Source organism: Cannabis sativa, chromosome 5 (genome assembly GCF_029168945.1).
Source record: "Cannabis sativa cultivar Pink pepper isolate KNU-18-1 chromosome 5, ASM2916894v1, whole genome shotgun sequence".
Lineage (NCBI taxonomy): Eukaryota > Viridiplantae > Streptophyta > Magnoliopsida > Rosales > Cannabaceae > Cannabis > Cannabis sativa.
This window is the reverse complement of record NC_083605.1, coordinates 67,499,937-67,505,936: the sequence shown is the minus strand read 5'-3', so window position 1 is coordinate 67,505,936 and position 6,000 is coordinate 67,499,937.

Genomic DNA, 6,000 nt, shown 5'->3' with positions numbered 1-6,000 from the left:
TTATTGAATTTGAAAATAGTGAAGCCTCCATTCATACGAACAATCTATGCTATTCCCAAATTCCTCCAAACTCTTCTTATGAACCCCTCAAAAACAGCAAAAGGGGGATTTGCCCTAAGCACCAAACAAATCACTGTTGTGCTCTAATTAGCAGCCTGAAGTTGAACTTCTTCAATATCCACCTGAGAAATCTTCAATCCTTCCTTAATCATAGGCTCTTCATAGGTTAATTTTGAATCATTATCAAAGGACTTACCACTTGTGAAGCTTTTCCATTGCCCCTGCGATTGAGCTTGATAATCCTCAATCTCAACCTTATCAGCCCAAGACAAATTGGCTTCTAACTGTTCGGGTTCCTCCTCCAATCTCTCGCTGATGTTCGACATAGGCTCCAAATCAGCCGGCTCTTCCCCAATATGCGCCTCATTTTCTCCTGGTTCCTTCACCTCTTCAAGCCTTACATCCTTCTCACTAATCGCATCTGAAATCAGTTTCTGTACTATCACGCTTCCTTCATCATTGCCGGCAACTGACTCAACACTCCCCGATCTGATAGTTGGCTTTTGGTTCACCTTCCTCTTCTTTGCTATGGAAGAGAGAGACTGAGAACTCGCACGCATCTGATAGCTGGTTTTCTTCAATAATTGTTAAAATATTTTTTAAATGATTTATAAATAGTTAGATATTCTAATCAATTATAAGAATATTATGGAACGAGTAAATATTAAAAAATTAAAGACCAATCTATGAATTTATATAGAGCAAAAACTTATATTAGAAATTAAAAATAAAAAAGTAAACTTTAAGCGATAGTCTATAGGATTGAGTATGAGTATGATGAATGATTTTTGAATTTTTTTGGTATTAATGGTTACTAGTGGTTTAGCGAGAGAATTCGTAGACATTGTATCAATGACACGTAAACTTGGTGTAGTGTTGGAGGAGGAATGGGAGGATAATGATGAAGCTGTATCGTCATTTAAGGAGAATTCTCTAATAAGGATACTAATTTCGTGTAAAGAGATCAATGAGAAGTTTTTTATGACAATTTTTGGAAAGATCTAGAAAAGTATTACCAATTGGAATGTTAGTATTTTTAAGGTACATGGGGACAACTCTTATGTTTGTATCACCTTCAAGTCTCGTCAAGATGCAAGAATAGTGCTTGGGAAACAACTGAGTTATTCAAGGAAAGAATTTTGATGTTGGAGAGGATGCTAAGTTAGATAAAATGTATTGTTGGGTCAAACTTAAAGGACTTCCTCTAAAGGCTTTTACACTCAATAATATCAAATGATTGGGTGAAATAGATGGCAATATACTGAGCTTCGATGGGACAGAAGCAACGAATGTTTTTGAATAGATATGTACATTTGAGAATTGGATTTTCATGCATAATAGTATATTCATAGGGAGGCATATTCCAAGTGGTGGTAAAAAGCACTAGATCAAATGAAATTACATATATGTTACCTCATAAAGTAACCATCTTTATTACATCACGTTGCCTAATCAGGCAAGTCGATACTTTAATCTGATAATCCAGTATTACATGGCCTAATCAGGCAAGCTCGTGCCATAGTCTAGCACCCATATATTGCATAATTACATCCCCTAATCAGGTGACCTCGTGCCTAAAACCTGCACCCATATACCACAACTTGGCACCAATATATCGCATCACCTAATTAGAAAAGCCAGTACTTACGCCCGGTACATAATTGCAACCTAACCAGGTGAGCCCGTGCCACAACCTGGCACCAATATATCACATCGTCTAATCAGACGAGCTCGTACATATGCCCGGTACATAATTGCATCACCTAATCAAGTGAGCCTGCACCACAACCTAACACTAATATATTGCATCGTCTAATTAGACGAGCCCGTACCTACGTTCGGTACATAATTGCATCACCTAATGAGGTGAGCCCACGCCACAACCTAGCACCATTATATCGCATTGTCTAATCAGACAAGCCAATACCTACGCCTATTACATAATTGGATCACCTAATCAGGTGAGCTTGTTCCACAACCTAGCACTAATATATCTCATCGTCTAATCAGACGAGCCCTTACCTATGCCCGATACTCATATATCACTAATGCCCGTACCTACGCCTGATACGTCGCCAGGAAGAAACCCAACAATGGTTTTGATCTATGCCATAACTAGGCATTTTTCATATTATTGACGCCTGTACCTACGCCCGATATGTTGCCAGGAATATCGCATCACCTAATTAGCTGAGCTCGCACCTACGCTTGGTACTCATATGTGATTGACGCTCGTACCTACGCCTGGTACGCGCCAGGTTTATCGCATCACCTAATCAGGTGAACCCGCATATCCCATTCATGGTATCATTACATTATCATTGCTTAATCAATCAATCTTTTCATTATATAACAATAATAGCCATATCTCAATATTAATCAATTCACAACAATACTAATTGTATTACATTTCAAAGTATTATGCAGTACAATATACTTTTCTTACCTTTAATTGAGGTTCATACACATTGACCAACCCAAGTGGATAAATATTCCCGATGATCTCGGCCCTTGAGCTTTTGCTCTCTGAGAATTTGCTATCCTGCTACTACCGGAGCTTAGATCGTTAGATTTCGGATTCAAAATAAAAAACAAATAGATGGAGGGGGATGAGAGTTTCGTTAAACTGAGATAGGAGAGTTTCGTTCGTACTGCTCTTCATACAAGCTTAAAATATATATACATATCGGATACGTTTTATAATAATAATCTAATATTATTAATAATATTAATAAAAAATTTATTATTGATAGTGTTATCTTATCATTTCTTAGCCACTAAGAAATCTATATTTTTAGGGTATTTTGTCAACTCCAAGTACCCCAAAATACCTCAATATTTCTAAAATTAACTTATCTCAATAATCCAATCAATATTTCTAACTAATAATGTTGTGAGATTTTTGGCCTCCAATCGGGTCTCCAAGGTCGCCGAACCTCAAAATATTTTTATTTCACAAATAACTCATATTATATCCACACATTTCAAATAAATCTCTGTAATTAACAAATTACGCTTATTTATCCACTTATTGGGTCTTTAGGGTCGCCAAATCTGAAAATATTTTTATTCCACATATAGCTCATATTACATTCACACATGCTATATAAATCTCCGTAATTTATAAATTACGCTTATTTACTCACTTATAGTAAATTTAAATTTTATACTGAAATAGATTAGTAGGATCATAATCCCACTTATTACCTTACTAACCCATAATATAAATATAAACCCTAACTATTTACCATTAGGCTTATCAGGATATTACAAATATCCTGTATGAGTTTGGTGCCAATTAGAATGGGGCAACACCAAGGTAGTTGCAGAAGTTTTTAAAATAGTCTTCGAGAGGGAGAATTGCCCTAGCTCTTATATGTTTGAGGCTCTAATCGCCTATTCTGGATGGCTCGTTGGTGCTACAACCTTCATCTCGAACTAGATGTTTAGGGGGATAACAGCTGAATTCCCCCTTAGCAATAGACCTAATGCGACATCCCTACTCATTTCTGATGCCGCTTGACCTTAAAACGTCCCCAACATAAGGTCTAATGGACCAGACTTTGGATTCTATTAACTCAGCTTCAAAAGTGACTATAGGATCTTAAGGGGTCTTGGATTTACGAGCTTTCTGAGCCATTTTCTCAAAATTTAAGTCACTTGGTGAAAAGCAACAGCAACTAGAGGTAAAAATATGGGCCTCACTAAGGGTATAACAACTAAATTGGAATGTTCAGGCCAAGCTACTTCTCGTAAATACTTACGCCTACCCTCAATAACCTCTTGCAAAAATCGCTTATAATGGCTAGAGATTTCTTCTTGACTAGATTTAACGAGGGGATTCCTAATTTTCTCATCATTTATTTCAAGTATGGTCTAGGGTCTTCGAGGTTTGTGCTTATATTCTATGGCATGAAATTGAGCACAAATAAATTCTAAAGATTCTGGGATTGTAAATTCAGGGATAAACTGGTACATGCTAATAAAAAATAATGCCCCAATTCCTGGAAAAACAGAGCACAAATAAAACCCAAAAACTCTGTGAATCTTAGACCTTAAATTTCCTAGCCGTAGAATTATCCAAACACTCAAAATTAAATTACCCAAGCAGCAAAACAATGCAGACAAGAAAAATACATACCGAGAAATTAAAATTGAAAGCACAGATGAAAAATCAACAATAAAGAGTGTCACTTACTATTTTGATGAGAAATTCTGGGCAGAGAAAAATTTCGCGATTGAAATTTCGAAGATCGAAGAATTGTTTGATGATTTTAAAGAAAATGAGTACAATCAGATGTAATCTGCAGGAAAAATGTGAGAGACAGAGAGGGCATGCAAATTTAAAAGAGAGGGTGGTTGAGATTTTTTTGAAGCTTGAAGGTTCGTGGGCTGAAAATGGCAAAATGATGCACAACTTTAAATTTATACATAAAAGGTGGTAACTGTTTGATTAAATGAAATCTGATCAAACAGATGGGAACTGTACAAGAAAAGAACAATCTGAGCATTAAATAAGAAATGATGTGCCTCGAATTTTTAAACCGCCAAATTCTAAGCATGCAAATTTTAAATGGGAAAAATACCATCATACCCTTAAAGACATTTAAAAAGTCCTTTTTAATTAAAAAGCACTTTTTAGGGAGCAATTATTATTAGGCATGTCAAAAAAATCTATTTAGTTGGAGCGGGTAGGAACTCCGATCAGACGGATCACCTCTGATCCGAAATATTCGGATACTTATTGGATCTTGGATCAGATCCGCTCTGCCCCGCCTAATTTTTTTCTGGACTGGATCAGATCTGATCTGACCCGATTTGAATTTATTTTAAAAAAAGCTTAATTCAAGACTCGGACCCCAGATTCAAATCCCTTGGGACCTAGACTTGGACCCGAACCATGACTCGGGACTCGGACCTAGACCCTGACTCGCTACCCGACCCGAAATCTGACCCGAGACTCGAACCCGGACCCAAACCTACACCTGGACACGGACCGGGACCCGAAACCCGCGACCCAGATCCATGATCTAGACCCTGACCCGGGATTCGGACCCTGACCCGAACTAGGTCTGGGACCAGGACTCGAGACCTGGGATTAGGACAGGGACCGAGACTCAGACCCAAACCCTGACCCAAGGACCCAGTCCCTGACCTGGGACCCAAGCCCAAACACGAACTCAGACCCAAACCCGGACCCAGGACCTTAAACCAGACCCAGACCCAGACTCAGATTTGAACACAAACTTGGATCCAAACCCAGACCCGAACTCGGACCCAAGACCCTAACTTGGACCCAGACCCAAACTTGGACCCTGACCCGGCCCGTTGTCGGTGTTGGGGTAGAATTTATTAAAAATATATTATCTTTACACAATCTATTAATACATGTCAATACCAAAGTATTTTATTTAATAATATTAATACAAAATTAAAATGGATATAAAATTATAAGTTAATATTAAAATTCTTAAAAAAAAAAAAGAGTCGGGTTGGATCAGATCCGATTCGAATAAGTCGAGTTGAATCGGGGTCGAATCTGATTCGATCCGAGTATCTGATCTAGCGGGACAATGCGGGGTAGATTCTTACATGATCTAGATCAGGTCGGATCATAGCCAGATCAGATCCGACCCGACCCATTTACACTCCTAATAATTATACCCGAAATTTGGCTATCAACCAGAAGCTGACATGTGTACTAGAGGAGAAATATGAATCAGCTCAATAATTGCATTATTAAATTACATTATTAAATGCAAAATAAATAACTTGTTTCAATAATTACGGTTAATAGAAATATTCAAACTCGCTGCCACATAAGTAGATGCAAGATAAGAATAATAATTATTACTAGTTAAAGATTTGCGTGATAATAACTCCATCTTGAGATAGATAGAGTACATAATAAAAGTGTTCAAGACAAGATAACTAAGAGCT